The 20,348-nt window shown below is 38.2% G+C and overlaps 1 protein-coding gene across 3 annotated transcripts in view; it reads left to right on the top strand.

Moving 5' to 3' along the window:
- The first annotated feature begins 18,563 nt into the window (after nucleotides 1-18,563).
- Nucleotides 18,564-20,348, top strand: part of RASGEF1A (RasGEF domain family member 1A) — a 145,684-nt gene continuing 143,899 nt past the window's right edge. For all 3 annotated transcript variants that reach the window (XM_036385260.1, XM_036385256.1, XM_054515531.1), the window contains exon 1: nucleotides 18,564-19,068. The gene's annotated coding sequence lies outside the window, so the exon portion shown is untranslated. The remainder of the gene's footprint in view (nucleotides 19,069-20,348) is intronic.

Genomic DNA, 20,348 nt, shown 5'->3' with positions numbered 1-20,348 from the left:
TTCTCTTCCTCTTGAAGACTTCCCCCATTTACTTTTAAATAAGATCACCCCTTTAAATAAGCTGTGACTTCCAGCCTTAGTCTCGTAATGAGACAAATCTCTTGCCAGGTTTTCCTACGTACACCACATACTTATTCAACTCTGTACTTTAGAGACCAAGGAAGAATACCATTAGGAAGAAAAAAAGTACCAATCTGAAAATGAAGGCTATTATCCTTTTTAAGCATGAGATTTGATTTCTGATATCACAAAGTATGATATCCTCTGGGGACAACAGACAAGGTGGTTGATGAGAACATAGTTAGTTTGGGGAAAAACGTTTTCTAGAATTTTTTTAATGAGCTCTGCCTTTTTAAAAAGTACCTTTATAATGCTCTGGTGCAATTTGCAGACAATAGTAAATCAGAAAGACTTGTGAATATCAGTCAGAGCTGAGCAATGTTAGTGACAGAGCCAGAGGCACTAGTGGGCAGAAAATGACAGCGTGAGTTTCAATTTAGAAAAATGCACATAAAAAACACCTAGGGACATAGAAATCAACGTGTGACTGGCTATTCACTGAGTGGAAGAAATCTAGAAAATACAACAAAAGAGAAGTGTGGGTGATAGAAACTCCCACATTGCAGAAATACCAAAAAACAACACAGAATGAGTGCGGTTCCACACTAAAATCCATGAAGACAATGCATTGCAGAAATGATAATTGCCTGACCTTTGGCCCATTTTTGGAATGAACACACTACAAAGAATTAATTCAGTGCAGGAAATAATGTTAGCTGTAAGACTGACAAATTGCAGTGTGTTAAGAAAAGACCAGCAGAACAGATTAAAACATGGAAGAAATGATTTATGACAGAAAATTTATATAATTAAATATTTATCAACCTGGGTAGCTGAAAATGGAGACAGGATGGGAAGACATAACATTCTGAAAGGGTATTAACAATGAAAAGGGAAGATGAATTACACACTCCCATGTCTGCAGTGTGCTGGCATGCAGGACTGGGTTCTAGCCTTAGTTTTCAATACTGAGCCCTAGGGCTGTTGCTTAGGGAGGCAAAGAATCCTTCATTCCTTGAACTCCCACAATTTTTCCCATCTCATTCCTCAAACATCATTTAACACATTGAGCCCTGTTGTGACTCATTTTACTCTCCCTCAACTCCTTTGCTCCCAGATTCCCACAGCTTGACACCATCTCTATGGTCTGGGATGGGGTGGCCACTCAAATTTTCCCACTCAAACTTTGTTCTGTGGAAACTGCAGAGCAAACTTCTGTAAGGACACTTCAATCCTGTCCAGGTCCAAATGCAAGCAGGACACAAACATTTCCCTGTCTCCCAAAGATGAGCCATCAGAGCAGAGGGGCTGATGGCACATCTGTGGATGAGAGAGGGCAGCTGTGCCCAGTGCCATGGGAAGCCCCTGTCACAGGGTGACTTAGAGCAGAATACTCAGTGCTGTGCAAACATAGCAGAACTTCTACTCCTCTGTTAAACCTTTAACCAACTGATGGAAAAACCAGGAAAGTTAACCAAGTTCAACCTTCATCAGACATGCCATTAAATGCACCAAGGCTGCTTGGCTTGAATGTTTCTGATATTCCACTCCAATATTTCAAATTTTTAATCATTCTCACACTTAGTACTTTTCTGTGATAATTCAGATGTACATTCTCAAGGTATGAGATATATGACACTAACTTTCTAGGCTTCAGCTGAGAATCCCCTGTATTTACACAGATATCTTGGAGGTGTCCTAAAAGAATTAGGTTTATTGAAGAATCTATCCAGAGCTGATAACATTTGCTCAAGATTTAGAAAAAATTCTGGGAAACTTATATTCAATATCTGAGAAAAATGATGAGTGACGATGCTGTCTTCAGAAGGAGATTTCTTTTTTATATAAGAATTACAAAAATCCTTGCACTACTCCAATTCTCATAATGTTCACAATTGCAAGTAACAAGTCCTCTAATGATGTAGAGAGTATAAAGTACTTCTGATTATCTTGCTCACCATATATGGGATAAAAAATGCCCCAGATTGTCATTTCCATTTTTTTAAGGCTCCCCACAGACATATTCCTTGGCCGTCTGTTCTCTGGACCTGCTGTAAATGGATGTCTGCACCATGCCCAACCTGCTGAGACAGACAGCTACCCCTGGCTTCATGGCACTGCCCTTGCCTCCCAAGGAGGGCATTTTTCAAGGAATTAATGACTGGGAACTGTCACAGAAAGCCATACAATTATGAATAATACCACAAAAGCAAGTGGCAAATTAATATTTACTATTTCCCATCATACAAGGCATAGGAAAATCAGTGTTATTGTGAGGCAGCTCACTAAAACAATCTAAAGAATGTACAAAACAAGAACATTTTGAAGCTCCTTATTCAGATAGCACCAAGACCCAAAATACACATTGATCCAAAACAGAAGGAGAATAACTAATGGAAAACACATCCAACAACATCCACAAAAAATTATTCATGCGCAGCTTCTGATTTGAGATATCCAAAAGTACTTCCCAGAAGCAAGAAAAATATCCCAAAGACAGGTTTTATATATGTGTAATGTTTCTTACCTTCACAGGTTACTGGCACAAGCTGGATGCTGAGCAAGGAGAACTTTTAATCAAACTCAGGATCCCAGAAATTATATTTTGTTTGTTTTCAAAATTCTATACTTCAGAGTGAAATACATTAACTATCACTCCATCACCTCTCAAAAAACCCCTCCTCTATCCTAGGAGTTAAAGTGCTTTACTGTACAGTTATGAAAGTATCAATCCCTGAACAGAACCATTGTATTTAGCCTTTTGAGCAATTTTTCTGATAGCATTTGACTGATTTCCTCCCTTTTTAAGCATAACACCAAGGAGCTCTTTCTTAGTCACACAGGCCATATAAATTACAGTGTCAGCACCTGAACACACAGCTGAATCCAATTCAGAACCACATCACAATGTCCAGACCTTCTCTACCTCTTGTTGTTTCTTAGCTTTTGAGAGTATCTCTTGAAGCACCACTTCTCTCTTTCTTTAGCATCTGAATCCTTTCCACATTTAAGAATTTGTCTTTTAAGTTGAATACCTTGAAATTACCCATTTCCAAGTACAATCATCTCCCTTATGCTTTGAGCCTACTGTTCCTTTGCTTTAAAGAAACTTGGCTACCAGACAAATCAGACCACTGAGGCCAAGAAGGGAAAAGAATATGAATTCAGCAGAAAATATCATCCTATAAATCTAGTTCTCACTTGATAAAAATCATCTAGAGAAAAAAAAAAGCTGAAAACACTTTACTTTTTTCTAACAATACAAAGATTAATCCAAAGGATAATACCTACTGCAATTTATGAATTACTATTATGTCAATCTACAGTCAGAAATAATTTTAGAAGAATACAATTTTTATTAATTATCTTTAAAAAATACTGTACATGTGCTAATTATTAATTACTGTGCATTACCAAGTTATATTAAAATGACAACACAATCTCTTTAAAAAGAAGGTCAAATTCAGTTCCTTGCCTACTACTAAAATTATATTTTGCTTCACATACGGAGCTGTAAGAAAAAAATCTAAATTATGTGTTCCCATTAGCTGCAGATGCTGATAGATTAGCACTATCAAAACAAGAAATAAAGATGTCAGTGTTGCTAGACAACCACTTCTCTTTTTAACCCTACCAATGACGCAAGCTGTAAGAGCAGTGAGAAAAATTTGCTGTCATGCTTTAGGAACCTCTGCAGTTATATTTGTGATGAGATTATTTTTTCTAGGTTTTTTTAAATATAAAAACAAACATTCATAGTCCACTTAAGGGACACCTTAGATTTGGCACTTATTGATAAAAATGCTATACATAAGGTTTTGGTGCTATAACAATTTCATTATGGTATTAAATTGATGCAATACCAATTAACAGTATGGGCTTAAAAGTCAGTTTAAATCTATTTTTATTAAAACATATGTATGGGACTTGAAAACATGTATTCTGGACCTACCTGTATTATTTCTGATTATCTAGCTGATAGTAAACTACTGATTTTGCTAGTAGCTTCTCTTAGTATATAAGGAAGCATGATGAATTCATAGGCAAACAGAAATCCTGATGCTCTCCAAGGTCATCATATCTATTTCTAGCTCCCTAATAAGAACCCTGTTAGTGGAGAAACCAAATATTCAAGAGCTGAGGAATGTTAAAATTCCATTACAATAATTATTTTAACTCATCCCTGCTTGGGTGAAATTGCTACTGGTACTATATACTGTGGAATCATTTAAACAATGGTGAATATATTGAGTAAACAGAGGATCAGCTCTGGAGGAAATGTTATATGTGATATATATAACCACAAAAGATTTAAGTGCAGGTATTTTGCTCTCTAGTATAGCTTTTTATACATCACTAAAAATCGTCTAGAATTTTCCATTTTTGCTCCAGTCTCTGTCAGCAGAGACATGTCCAAAAAACGTGTCCTACATCACTAACTTGTTTCCCTACCCCTCTTCCAGATTTACATTGATCAATAACTGTAGGTATTGAAGAAAAGGCACTAACACTCCTTCTCGCCCACAGGAACACACAATAAAAATAATTGTTTAGTTAACTCAAATGCTAATGTGGCTCAAACAAACCTTTAGAAGCAGATTAAGCAAAGCATTCAAAATCAAGTGATGCAGCAAATGTCTCACCAAGTTTGAAAAATTATCTATTTCAGCCATTTATGATGGGAATAGAAAAAGATTGACATCTTTGAGTAAATGTGAGGGCAGAAAATATTGCAAAAAATTGGTTTAAAGTCACACAAACTTTACAATCTCTGCAATACATCTTTAAGCGATGGTAGGGAAATACTATTCAAATCCCCCTTTACTGTAGATTCTCTTGCTGGCTGGAACAATCCAGTTAGAAGGAAGCCCAAAAGCAAAAGGATGATGGGATCAATTTCAGAGGAGGTTCTGATGTCTCAGATGAGCAGCTGAAGAGCCCAGCACCCAGCCATGCTCAGGTAAATCCTGCAGCATCAAGTTTGGCTTTTTCAGCTGCATCATGTCTCTGTGCAGCTGAAGGGCAAGTAGCAACACAGAGGGACTCAGCAGCACTAACAAGATGGAAGAAAAAACTCCTAAAGGGTTCTTATTTTGCTCCAGCCCAACCTGTTGAGTTTGTGAGGGTTTCCAGGACGAGGTGAGAGATGGATGAATTTGACTCTATATTTTTAGAAGGCTAATTTATTATTTTATGATATTATATTATATTAAAGAATTTTAATCTAAAACTATACTAAAAAAAAAAAGATAAAGACAAAAAGCTTAACAAAAATGAAAATAAAAACTTGTGACTGACTCTTCAGAGTCCAACACAGCTGGATGTGATTACTCATTAAATTAAAACAATTCACATGTTAGAGAAAACAATTTTTAGACTACATTCTAAAGTAACAAAACATGGAGAAGCTGAGGCTTCTCAGCTTCCCAGGGGAAAATCCTGAACAAGGAAATTTTTACAGAAAATATGACAGTAACACCAACCTTTGGTGGCAGTGCAGTGCACGTTTCAGAATAATGTACAAAAGGGAAGATGAAAGACAGTGTTACATGGAACCTATGACAAATTTCAGACTGTTGTCTAAAATATGTTTTGTCTTGCACGTATTTTTTTCCCAGTCTCATTTTTGCATTGAGATTCTATTAGTTTGGTGCAGGCCAAATCATTCAAGCAAGATTTTATCATCTTGCTGCTCATCTATCTCATGAAAATACTGAATATTTACCTCTCCTGCTTTAGTATGCGGAATGACCTCAATAAACACTTTGGAAAAATAGATAAAAGTGCATTTTCATCTTGAAACTGGCCAAGAAAAATCAATTCTGCGTAGATCAGGTTTATTAGACACAGGGAAACTGATAGCCTGTGGGTTTAATCTATGAAATTATACACACTCAAACATGCATCTCAGACAGGAAAGCAACTCAGCCAGGGTTCACAGGGAGATTTGCAAGTGCAGATTTTAAAGTTCTGTGTTAGTATCTTCTTTCATAATATCAATAAAAAAAAAGTTTTCAAATTCTAATCCAAAAATCTGTCAGTTTTATTGCTGTTTCCAGCCCATATTCCAAAGCTGTGGAAACTTTTTCACAAGATCAGCTAGCTGGGTTTCAGCTTTCCTTTGGTGAAGAGCTACATGCTCAGTACTAATGAGTACATAAAGGCTCAAAAATTTCATCCAGCTGAGACAGGCATACTACAAAGAGAGGTAAGCAGAATTTTGCAATAAATAGCAATAAAAAGTCCATCTATTGAACTTCCATGGTTATTTTTCATTGTGGAAATAGAAGTGAAGTTTTTACTTCTCAGCACATAATTCTGAGATGTTTGTTCTACTCCCATATTCTGGTTCTGTGAGGTCACCTGAAGCATTGCCAACATCTTTAATAAAAGCAGGTTGTCACCTTTCATGTTTAAACTGATGTAACAGTGATAGCTACTAGGGGTCATTTATTCAACTGCATGACTGGAAAAATGAACATTAGAGCCTGTAGAAGGCCTAATCTCCCAAACATCAGATACAATTTTCTCACATATAAACTGCCCTTTTGGTTTGAAGAAAGGATTTAGGTGTTGATTACTCACTTCAATATTTTTCATAAATCACAAAGCAAAAATCACTACAGAAAACAAATTCCCAAATAACAGGATGATTTATTGCAGTGTATATATATATATATATATTTAACATCAAATGTGAAAAAAGTATATTTCCTTTAAGACTCTTTGACAGTTTTTGAAACCCATATTCAGATGTTTTATGCTGTTTTGCTGATGAGATGGAAGACACACATGGTTGTGAAACAAAAAAAAAAAAAAAATGGTAGCCAACCCTTGGATCTTTCAGAAAAATCTTTCCTTCACAAAACAGACTTTCAAACAAAATGAAATTGATAAATAAGCAAACCAAAACTACTGTTATTTGCTGATATTATTATAAATGAATTGAGCATTCAGGTATTTGAAAAGAAGCAGACACCAAAACAGAAATAATGTGATGGGGGTTCTTGAAACCTCTGATTCAAACAAGCAAAGAACATTGAAGCAGAAAAAAAATGACAAAAACCTCCCAGCCAAACTTGCTAATCAGTTAATTGAGAAATACTCACAGAGAAAACAAATTATTCCTTCTAATCAAACATCATTTGCAGAAGAAATGAAATCACATTTAACTGAAAAATGGCACAAAACCAGGTGAACAAAAAGATAAATTTGAGATAATTGAAAAGATAACTGCAAAGTCAGGGAACAGAACACAGATTTGAGGTCTAATCAGTTTCTTGGACATTTTGAAGCATGGAAGAGTTGGTTCAACAAATTAACATGCTAAGGTGGGGTACATGGAGACTAAGATTGGTAAATTTTATATCAATGTATTTTAAAGTTGCCCATATTTTAAATTCACACAGATCCTATTTGGAAAAATAGCAATATTTCTTGCACTGGAAAATATGACCATATCCCCTCCTTTTTTTAGAAAGGCTGTGTCTTTGAAGTCTTAAATGCTGATATTGTAAAATAAATATTAATGACATGTTTTATTTACGAAACAAATTCTCTTTTAAGTAAACAGATTGAAACTTTCATTGTGTTCTGGAGAAATATTAGCTAGTTGGGGAATAAAAAAATAATAATGATTAAAAAAATTAAACCAAACAAAATCACAAAAGAAAAATCAAGAACCCAACCAACACCTCTAACCCAATTTGTTTGGGCTTTTTGACAACGCCCTGAGTCAAAGAACCTCTCCTGATTTATACTTTCTAACTCTCTCCTGATTTATACTTTCTAACTTCAAAGCTTCTCCTAAACACACTTTCTGACCAGAAATTGTGAAATAATTTTTAATGCAGATGGACTGAATCTGGAATACAATGAAACAAAGTATCAGTCAAAGAAAAGCAATGAAAGGGAAAAGCAATAAATTTTCCAAAAGCCTACACTGAAAGAGGTTACCCATGCAAGATGTTTAATTATCTTCTTTTATTAAGTAAATTTACTTGATAAAGTAAACTGTTCACAGCTCCTGCACGTCCTGTTCCCATGGGATGCTGATTCCTCAGCACAGAGAGCACAAACAGGACAGCAGCTTGGTGGCTGGGGCTGTCTGTCTGTCCCTGGAGAGCAGCACAGCCAAAATTCATCAGGACTGCTACAGCCCAGTCTTACAAACTGGGACATGTTCAGCAGCTCTAAGCACAGATATTTTTGGTGGCAAAATTGAAAGTAGTGCTAATAAAGGCTTCTTAGCAGCCATGTGATTTGTCTATGGCTAATAAAAGATGGTTTGATTCAAGTGGCTCCCTGGGTGTAGCTCTTCCTATACATCTGTTCTGCTGAGCATCTGCTGTCCCTCCCCTGCAAATAAAAGGCCTGCTGACAGCTGATCTTATCATCTTGGATAGAAAGATATCTTTTTAGCCATAAACCAGTCAAATTATTAACTATTATTTCTGAGTTATGTGCAAAATCAAAACTTTTACAAATCCAGCACGTGGACCTGTTGCAGTGAGTCCAGAGGAGGCCACAGAGATGCTCAGAGGCTGGAGCCAGGCTGAGAGAGCTGGGGATGGTCAGCATGGAGAAAAGGAGGCTCCAAGGACACCTCATTGCAGCCTTCCAGAACTAAGAGCAGCTTGCAGTAGCTGAAGAGGGAGAGGGACTTTTTACACGTGCAGATGGTGATAGGACAAGGGGGGATGGTTTAAAACTAAAATATGAGGGATTTAGAGTAGAAGTAAGGAAAAAATTCTTTATTCATATGGTGATGACGCACTGATGAGGCCCCAGCTCTGGAAGGGTTCAAGACCAGGTTGGATGGGCTCTGAGAGGAACCTGACCTAGTGGAAGGTGTCCCTGCCCATGGCTGGGGGGCTGAAGTCGATTATAACTTTATAACTTTATAACTTTAAGGTCCCTTCCAACCCAAACCATTCTATGATTCTATTGTTCTCTGGTCTGGAAAGAGCTCTGGCCTGGCCAGACAGAAGGACTCCTCAAGTAGTTCCCAAAGCTGGATGGAAGTCCAGAGTTACTCAGTTTTAGTTATTGCTTCTCCCTGACCAGAATAATAAGAGGAAATGGGAAATATTTGCTCCACTGCAAGCCTTGGATGTAAGAATAGCTCCACTTAACATTAATATTATGATTATTTTTCCACTACTTAAACTATTTTGGAAAGAGAATACAATGTTGTTGCATGCAGAAATAGCAGACAGATGTTTGGGTTAAACTTCTAAAACACAGAGGCTTATGTAGTTATCAGCGTTTAATTTTATAGTTTATTCTTCTGATCTGTATTTGCATGATCACCTCAGTGTATGAAGGACAAGGACAAGACAGAATTCAAACTGCTGGATGCCACACCTGAGAAAAGTCGATAACTGCTTTGTTCAGTTCTAACTGCTATATCAATACCAATGAAAAGATGCACTTTAAAAATTTTATCAACAACATCCTAAGCATGGATGTTCAGATTTCAAGTTCTGCTGATATCAAAATTAGCACATGATCTGACAAAACTCTTCAGGTTTCTCCTTTTAGGGAAATTACCCAGATTATTTATTTTTAAACTTTAAAATCTTACCATACTTAATAAAACAGTGATTGCACTTCTGCATTGAAAAAAAACTAGATGAAAACTTACTCAGCAGCCAGGGGAAAATATTTCTCTCTAGCTCTCAAATATGCATGACAGGAATACAGTTGCACTTAAAAATCTCTCACCATTCAATTAGGTAACTGAAAGAAACAGCCATGGCTTGTCTAACATATGTACAAGTCTGGTCTTGATGAGGTTGGAAAGGCTCACACTACCATGTCTTCTGGGTCAAATTTGTGAAAATTAAAAATGGCATCAAATGTCATAATTGGGCAAGGCTAAGAAACAGCACACTCAGAAATGTCACCATCAATCCAGCTGTCACCCTCTTTACACCTCTCTCCACTTCTGCCATTATATAGAATTATATTCTTGGTACTACAAACCATTTCTGACCAATATATGTAACAGTTAAGCATGAGACCTTTCAAGAAGATTTCCCAGTTCACAGCAAAAATAGATGCACTGCACTTGGTTTAGAGTTAATTGCATGAATTATTATCAATTTTTGCTATTACTCATATTTTTAATAGGGTCACTGACTATTATAGTACATTTTAGAGGAAAAAAATATTAGAAAGACAGAATAAAGCTTTCTTCCAAATTCCCCATTATAAGACTAATTTTCACCTTTACCAAACTCTAATCAGCTTGACTGTGATTTTCTAGGCTGAGCACTTTTCTGAAAAGATTTCATGTATCAAGGGGAAAAAAGAGAAAACACAGTTTTCCCTTTTAAAAAGTCATATTATAACTTTTACACAAACCTAGTCTAGCAGACCCCTCATGTGCATTGCAGAGTAGTCGTTTTGCTTTGATTAATAACTCCATAAAAATGAACCTTCTATGAACCTTACGGCTTTTCAGTTAACAGAACTCAGTTTACATTTGCAAGTGAACCTCCCTGAACAAGTTTTTTTCCTATTTATTAGTCTCAGATAGGATTTACTACCATATAAATAAAACTTAGAAGAAAGTGAACTATTCTAATTAGATAGTTCATTAATCTGTTCTTGAAAGATATTTTAGGAGCATGTGTAAGGAAGTTTTCTCCTTACGTACAAGCTTATTCAAGCTTAGAAACAAACCAGTGAATTTGCAATGAATAAAATATGAAATTATTTTGACATAAATATAAATACAAAAATAAATTATGTAAAAGATGAAAAATATAATTTGATTTGTAAAAGTATTAAGAATGAGGGAACATTTCTGCTCCTAAAACCACACTGTGGATAAACCAGAGTCAATTTATACAATAGGCCCTTGGGGAATGATTACATAGAGGTGCTTCTGGAGGAAACCTGAGACAGCTTTACATATCATCAGGACAGAATATAAGCACCTAGATATCTCTGTATTATAACTAGACGCACAAAAAGAACCAAGATTTGTGTTCTAGAAGAATCATTTTCCAGGTGGAAATGAAAGAGAGCAGAAGAAGGGGTAAAAATTAATAAAGATAACCCAGATATTTATTTATTTTGAAATTGACAAATGCCTTTCCTTATTTGTTAGACTGGCTTTGGAGAAAAGCAGTCTTAGGCTGGAAAATATTTTTAGATGGAGTAATAGCAAGTTGGTTTGGAAAAAAAGGAGCAATGGTACCCTTTGGATGTCAAAAAAGTAGAGACAAATACCATATATTTTTAAAATTGCAATAGAAAAGATAGTAATTGTTGAAAGTCAAGCTAGAAGAAGTCTGGAAATTATACTGAAACAAATATCAGTAGTCACACATTTGGAAGATGACCAGGAAAAGTTAAATAAATCCTTTGCCTTTTTTCTATGCAAGACTGGTGAAACAGCAACTGAAGCATCTGTGTACTGAAATGGAGCCATCCACATGGAGGTGGAAGCAAAATGTAAAAAGAAGCACGTGGGTAACAGTCCTGGATGACCCCTGGCCCAGATTGCAAAGGAACTAATGTATGAAATTATAAATGCATAAACAAGGTTTGCAAATAACATTAACTAACCTGTTCTGCAGGTCTCTAGCAGGACTAGAGAAGAGAAAAAATCACACACTTAACCAACTTAATAAAAGTGATAAAAAACTGACTGGCTGAAGTCTGGCTTCAAGAATACGTAATCTTCAGGGGAAAGCAGGATTTAGGAGTAAATCTATAATTTAAAAGGGTGAATTATTTCAAAATGGTATTTTACCCTAAAACCAAAAACCCTTCTGTCACTCTAACTTCAATACATCTATCAGTGAGCTTGAAGAAAATTCACTCCTTTAATGAATGCATTAAACCAATTATAAGATATCGCATACTCCAAGCAGATCTTTCTCAGTCCTGTGCTTCCTGTTCAAAAATCAGATTTTAAGCAGGTAAAACCAGAATCATCTGGCACATGAAATTTTCCCAGAAATTTCACTTGCATTGAAAAGGAGCCTGATGCCATGGTGACTGGACTATGCTGTCACTATGATGCCTAATGTATCCAACAGGAAGGGAGGGAATCTTTAAAAGGCTGAGCCACTGGGAGGGATGGAGGAGGGGCCAGAAAGAGCGTGTCAACAGAAAGTAAATGAAGGGCAGACAAGAAAACCAATGTGAACTTTACCAGGATTTTAAAACAAAGTCACAGATAAGTTTCTTTATCATAACCAAGGGTGGGTTTACTCAGAAATAATAGCAAGCTCTAAACCACTGCTAGTGCTGTAAAAATAGAATATCTCTTTCAGCTGGTTACCCTATTTCTGGACTTTTCTTTTTAACCAAACCCAGTTGTTCTGTATTGCTGTGACCCAGGAGGCCAGACTTCAGCCAAAGCAGGCATCCCTGAGTGATTGCTCCAGCTCTCCTCAAGTCTCATGCAATTAAAAGCATCAATACTGACACACTTTAATGACAAAAGTTAATGCAAGGGCTAATTGAGAGCATCTCCCTCACAGGCCATTTCCCAGCATTATTAGCACGAAAGCAGCCGTTAATATGTAATTAAATTTCCAGGATGCATGGGCTATCAAACCAGGTAGCTGGAACCCTTCTTCACACCTTTTAACCTCTCATTACCTCTGGAGCCCAAAATAGCCACTGTGCTTGGCAATTCTATGTTAATACCTTCCCCTACAAAAGCAAACTGGCCGGCACCAAGGACAACTCTGCAGCAGCAAAAGCCAGCTGGGTGAAGCGAGCTGCATTTTCTGAGCTTTACTTATCCGGGAGATAGCAAACAACATATTACTAACTACCCTTGCAGGGGTAAAGGTATGTAAATGTTTTGCTAACAGCAGATACCAACTCCTCAGAATTTCTGGGCTCTGAACAACTAATTCTAATATACAATTATATTCCTCTAACAGAAATGAACCGATTTCACTAACAAAACAAAACACTGACATTTTAATTCCTTCTGAATCTGATCCCACACTGCATGAATCAAAAATGATTCCAAGTGAAAATGGCTAGTGTGGGGTTGAGAGAGATGCTTCCATAGTGTTTTAGGGAGAACACCAAGATTTTGAGAGACAGGTCCTCGTGTATATCACCATTACAAAAAAGGGGGATCAGAGGTACGCTTTCCCATTTCGGGCACACAGTTTGAGCTCCCTCAAGTTTCTGGAACAGTCAGCACTACCCAAATATCAGTCTGAGCATTCATCAGTAGGAGTGCACTCGCCACAGGGCTCTTCTAATGCTTTTGAATAAACAGCAGACAATCACTCATGCCAGCCCCTGATAAGAGCAAAGCCAAAGTGTACTGCGGAGAAAAGGCATCCAATTTATCCCTGAACCCACATAAATACTCCTTATTGAAATATCTGTTCCCCTGACAGCAGACTCCTTGGGCTTTTGGGGTTATTTTAAACTTAAAATTTATTTGGGTTTTATGGCAATCTGAAATGAAACCTTTTAGTATTCTGGAACAATTGACATGGCAGACTTCCCAACTCCTCTCAGTCAAGGATGGACTCTTTGTCATTCAATTTAAGATATAAATTTAAAGTCAGTTTCCAGGAAGGGTCTTAACTCCAAATACTGGCTGCATCTGAATCCATCATTCAGCTGAAGCAAATTTTCATTCATCTAGATGAACTATTTCAACTATTTCCAAACTGGACACATTTCTGGTGTGAAGAAAAGGGGAAGAAAGAACTGCTAGCCTAGCATTTGAGTGGACTGTCAATTTTTCAGTTAAAAAAAATTGTTAAAGAATTTTCAGCCTTAGAGATTTGCATCTTTCTCACTTCCAGGTAAATGTTGGGAGTTTTGGTTTTATAACCACATATTAATTAGTCTTCTAAAAACACCAATGGCCAATTTTTTTTTTTTTTGGTCCCAGTTAAATAGAGAAAGAAAAACTAAAATTAAGGCTCAGGTCTTTAAAAACAACTGAACCAAAGGGATCTTTTTCAGGAATGCTTCAGACACCAAAATACTGCTTCACAATGGAACCTTCAACCGAACTAAGCTACAGTATCAAAAACACTTCATAAAATCTGTTGTCAAGGGCTCAGCATCCTTGTAAAATCAGGGTAGTGCACATTATATGTCAAGGCTATTGCTTTAGAAACCTGAGATCATCTCCTTGCTGTGCAGGGAGATTGAGTCACTGGTACAGCACTGAAGAATTAAGTTTGCTTGAGCAGTCTGTAGGAAGGAGCATCCCTCTGTTTTCCAAAGTGTCCTCTCATGTGAGACAGAGTGAGAGGCAAATGGTTTTGGAGATGGGTTTCCCACCTCATAAGCTGAGATGTGGGCAGACACAACAATTGCTTAAAAAGCTGCTGCAGGAACAGAAAAGAATTAATCAGCTCCCCTTACCCATGCTGAGGACAAACAGAGACAATCAATGTATTTTGTCAGGGCTATTTTGATGAGGTATTGTGTTAGACATCAGGAAAAGAAACCAACCCCAAACTTCCTAATAACAAAAAAACTAAACTGCTGCAATAGGATGATGACAGAAACTCAGAAATCCATAGCACTGGAGCATTCAGAGAGTGCAGGCAAAGCCAAAAAACCAGAGGTTGAGCTGCATTGTGGAATAGGAATGAAATCAATCCAATTCAGTACCTTTTCTCTAAACTGTGATTTTAAAAATCTTAATCTTTTCACAAAATGGAATTGGAAAAAAAATATTACCATTTTCAGCTTTTCCACCAGCTTCAGCAACCATGAAACATTCTCCCCAGTTAATATTACAGCTTATTTATCTACAGACAAAATGTCCTTTTTTTTTTTAACATGGTCCTGTGTTCTATCTTCCATGTGGTTCTTCACATTTCAAAAGTAAATAGAAACACTAATATCTACACACAGCTAATGGCAGCTGTGTGCAGCCACCTTTTCAGCCAAAGTAATCATTCATTCTATTTATTTAATTGGTTCTGAAAACATAATTTTTCTTTATAACAGACACATGGACATAATAACTGCCAGTCAAAAAAACCCACTGGCATTACAGTAAGTTCAGATTCTTGAATGTAAGTACATTTCTAACAGCAAATGTAATATTTTGGGCTGCAAAACAAAGAAAGAAAAGATACAACTTTTGTAGTGGTTTTGCATTCTGGAATTGAACATTTTAAGTCACTGATTTCTGTACACACCAGATCACCACTGCAGTGGGTTTGCCCTTAACAGTCAAGATTAAAGTTACTCTCAAGTCTATTTTACTTTCCATAACTCAAATTTCATTACTTTAACCTCAAAATAATGCTTGAGAGAGAAGATATAGCAGGTCTAATGCTTGGAATTTGGAGTTTGCTTGGAATGCTTGGAATTAGTGGAGTTTAAAATAAAATTTTCAGCACCTAAACTGAAGTGCAAAATTTTGAGTTAATTGTGGAGGCTTAACAATGACTAAGCACAGAAGCATAGGTCTGTGAAAGAAAAAGGCAAAATAATAATGAAAAATGCTTTGTTCTCTCTTTATTTGTCACAAAATAGGTATGAGGGGATGAAATGTGGCAGGATATGGGAGGGTAAGAAATAAGTACATGGGTTACATTGCTTCAGAAGAACTCAGGAAAATCACTGCTTTGCACAGACTTTGCCCATTTCTTGGAAGGCACCCAGCCGCTCAACAGATAAAACTGACCCATCTAAAGAATAATCCTGCAATGATGTGATTTTCACAGAATCACACAATTAACTAGGTTGGAAAAGACCTTTGAGATCATCAAGTCCATTTTGTTGCATTCAATGATAAGTCAAGGAAAAAGACCATCTCTGACCTCATTCCATTTGTATATTCTGTGACTATTTAGCATGTGGGGAAAAAAGAAAATCACAGTAACCATATTCTAAGTAATTTTTTTTTTTTCTGGATGCCCTCTTGTGTTCTTGTGTTTGTCTGGGATGGTTTTGAGTGCTGCAGTGGCAGAGATGTCACAGCTTCCTCAGGCAGCCTGGGCTCTGTGGCAGCTACAGGCAAGTGCAGTTGCACTGCAAGTTTTTGTATGCAACACTGCCAACTTCTGCCTTACAATTCAATTAGATTCTTGACCTGCTCCTCACCTCTGCAGCAGAGACTCCCAATTATTTTGGCAATAAGTAACCTAAGGACTACTGGCATATGCAAATCTTCACTATCTGATATGAAGAAGTTGTCAATCAACTGCTCTAGAAAATAATGCTCCTGTCATCAGCTAGAGCTTCTAAATAAATAGACATCTGAGAGAGTTTTACTCATGCAGCTTCTGTAATACGTAGCTTTACAAGTTTAACTGGAATTGGAATTTACTCCGTATTTACTCTGACAAAAACAGTCATTGACAAAACAATAGCAGCAATCCTCCCAGCCAAACTGGGTCTATTCTTCCCTAACTTCTTGCATTGGGTCAAATTTCAATGGAGAATGGAATTTGCAGAGAACTAATAAAGCATCCCCTTAGGAATTTAAAGGACAAGGCTATAGAAAGATATAAGGGAGTCCTTCCTATTTTTAATAAGGCATATAAGGGAGATATAATTTTAAACTCTTTTCATGAGCACTTTTATAATAATGTTAATGTCTTATTGATATGATCATGAGTGGGCGATTTAGTGACATTTCTATCAATGTGAAAGGTAGAAAGAACTGTACTAAAGAATGAGCTACCAGGACTGTGGTTCTCTGAATGTGCAAGAATGTCAGTCACAGTCACTTTAGTTGCTCTATTCACTCCTATCCTGCCATGCAGGACACCCAGCTTCAGCCACTGCCATCTGCCACCTCACAGAAATGAGTTTTAAAATTTCATTATATCCTCTGCCATTGATACCTGTCCCTGCCCTCTCTCCACTGAATATTCCCAGTGGTGCAGGACCTTAAGGGACAATTCCAGAACCACAAAGAGTGGCTGAAGCATACCATTTGTTACAGCAGGTGTCCTCTATGGCACAAAATCTTTTTCTTCTCCTACCCAACCATTTTCCACTTGAAGTCTGTTGCATCTTGAATACACTTTCAATTCTGGTTGACTTCCAAGAGACCTGAATGAACCCGGGATGGACATCCTAAACACAGCTGATTATCCAGAATGATGCACTTCCCCATGGCCACTGCCCAGCAGTACCAAAGATTATTTCTCCTGATGAATTTAGGGCCACAGAGAGTTTAGATTAAATTCTCTCATGGATATACTTCATGCTGTTCACTCACAGGCTGCAGGAGAAATCTCCTTATACTCTACAGCAGCACATGGCTCACAGGTATGTACTATTCATGCCACCATGCAGAGTAAGACGTGGGAATTAATGGGGTTAAAAGAAGGTTGCCACATTGTTTCAAATTTTCAGGGGAAAAAAAAACCCCAAAGTATGATTTTGCCTGCAATCAGACTAAGGAAACATTTCCTAAGCCATTGGATATGGGCTGCAGTTCTGCTTCATTATGAATTAGAGTCCAGTAAATCCCTAGTATACCTTTAGCACAGTCAGAAGTATATATATAATTAAATAAAATGAAAAAAAAAATCTGAAGAACTCATATCTCACTCTCACAGGACCATCCTTATCCAATAAGGCCAGAATAAAAAAACCCAATAATTTTGTACTCTGCAGAGGGAAACACAGGCAGAACACCTAATGGATATTTAAGTGGTACAATCATTTGTACTATCCTTCATTCAGTTTTCTAATCAAGAATGTATACCTATCTCAGCTCTTTCACCTTTTGCTGTAATTCTTTTCCTAGTTTTCTTGGGGAATTTTGTGCCAATTAATCAGGATTAAAATCATCCACACACAGTCATATTGCAGGAATATAAAATATGAAACACCACGACCCTTTTTAGACACAGATAAACTCGGCAAATATTCAGAGCATCTGAGCATAGCTTGACACAAAGATAGTAGTACAAATAATTTAACAAAGGCCATTCAAAAGCCCACAAAAGGCTTCCAGATTTAGCAATCAGTTAGCCAACAGTGAAAACCAAAACATTTCTTCCGCTTTTCTAGTGACACCAAAGTATTTACAGCCCTCACCAAGTTCTGTGAAGCTGTCCTCTATTAGCTTCCTAAGAAAATATTTGTATAAACAAACTTATGCATTCAAGGGGTGAGAGTGTAATGAAATGATTAAGCCATACTTTGGAGACTTACAGTAATTAGAAACTAGCTGTGTTTGCCCAGAGAAATCTTTGCCATTTAGTGCAAGCAACGCACTCAAACAGCTTCACTTTTCCTCCTGAAAATTATTTTGGGAATCCCCAGGAGGGGTTCTGTCTCTAGCACCAATCTCTGATCTGCAGAAACCTGAGATGATAAACCAGAGACTCAGAAATTATCCCAACCTTGTTGTGTTGGGAGTAACCAAGAAATGTTTCTGTCCCCAACAAAATTGTGGCTCCAAACATCTTTCCCTATTTTTCTCTCTCTCTGATGCCAGAATTACCGCCCTTGCCCTTGGTTTCCCACTCCCAGATACACAGCCTATAAAATTGCTGCAAGGAGCCGAGTGCTGCTTTTCACACAGCCACAGGCAGAGCATATTCTGCACAGAGCACCCGCGCCAGCCTCCAAAGGAGACAGAGGATCATGTAATCGCCGAGATGCCGAGGAGTTCCTGCGAGCGCGGACTACAGAGGAGACACGAGCAGGGAGGAGGCTCTGTAGCCGGAGAGCGCATCACAAATTAAGAAGTAACTTTGGGCAGCGCCTTGCGGGGCCGGGCAGCAGCAGGGAAGGGAGCGGCGGGCACATGGTACATTCCTGCCTGGCTGTGCCCCGTGCCGCTCCTCCTGCCGGCTCCCCGTGCCGTGCCGTGCCCCTGCCGCAGGCTGCAGGATGGGACGCGCTCGCTGCCCGGCCAGCCCGCGGCTGTCACACAGCGCAGCCAGCCCGCAGCCCCTGCGAGCAGCGAGCCCTCTCTGCCGTTTAGGATGACTCATTGGAATCTGCCGCTAATTCCTCTTTTGCTGATAGTGGACGGAGAACAACCAAAAAGCTACACTGGACTAGACCAAGGTAAGAGATTTCAGTGTCTTTTTTACCCTACGGCCACCTGAGGCTGTGTAGGAAAGCTGGCACTGGCACTAATTCGGTGGGTGTCTGAACACCTGGCATTACATGCCATCAGTGTGTCTTTCTGGTGTTAACCCTGCGTGCACCACCCAGCCACCCCCGAGGGGATGGAGGCAGGTCAAAACACAGCCTAGTGACTGCATTTTCTCCCCTTAACGCAACTTTTGCCGCTGCACTACCACCTGCTCCCGTGGATACGAGGGGCTTCTCAATATTGCTGAACGATGAGGCTTTTGTGTTGTGCTGCTGGGAATGGAGCGTACCCGGCGTCTGTCATGGACTCCGGGAGGATTCATTCCCACAGCAGTTGTTTCATCACTTTAATGAGTTGAAATTCCACAGTCCACAGAAACGCTTCCCTGTCATTGCCCCTCTCTCTGAGGGCTTCTCAGATAGATGTGATCCATTTTGGGGCTTTTCAAAAGTAGTGCTCGCTGAAAGCACCAGGGCAAGTCTGCTGGAACACAGGCAGTGCTGCACTACATATTCTGTCTGCATTCCTCTCTGCTCTTTCTGCTGTGAATCAAAAATTCAGCCTTGCAGGAGGGTTTTTGCAAGGACAGTAAATGTCTCTGGCACAACAATTCAAAGTAAAGGGAGAAGCTGTTTCTCCCCATTCTGAAATCCTGGCAAAATATTCTTCCATTTTCTGAGGAGGTACGATATTTCTAGCAGAGTTATCTAAGCAGGTTTCTGCTGGGGCTGATTGACAGTTTTTAGTTGTGATTTTAATGGAAATCTTTCACTGAATGTCTACACCTTCATTTCTGTCAATCCAATGCTTTTTAGCAAATGGCATTCTTTGGAGGGTGACACCTTTAAAATTAGCCCAGGATCATATTTTTCTAGACCTATAAACAAGAGTATCAGACCAGCCAGTGCTCATTGCAGAATCTCACCTTTGGATTTTAATGGTACAACTGCAGTGGAAGACATTTGATTTGGTTTCCAGGTTTTCTGTACTGTGGAAAGAGTCACAATTGCAACTGAATTTATCTGTGTTTCCTATACATTATTATGGTGTTTCTCTGCAATATCCGACATGTTCTATTTGTTCAGACCTTCTGTGTACTGGCAATAGGTTTATTAAGAGTTGACTTTTAAACCCTTTTAAAAAAACTGCCCTGACATTACTGCCATGAAAAGATGACACGTCCCACATTGATCCCACCCCTGGAGGTGACCAAACAGGTACCAGCAATTAACAAAAAAAACACCACTCA

Source organism: Molothrus ater, chromosome 8 (assembly GCF_012460135.2).
Source record: "Molothrus ater isolate BHLD 08-10-18 breed brown headed cowbird chromosome 8, BPBGC_Mater_1.1, whole genome shotgun sequence".
NCBI lineage: Eukaryota > Metazoa > Chordata > Aves > Passeriformes > Icteridae > Molothrus > Molothrus ater.
Note: the sequence above shows the minus strand (reverse complement) of the source record. Positions and strands in the feature narration are given on the sequence as shown.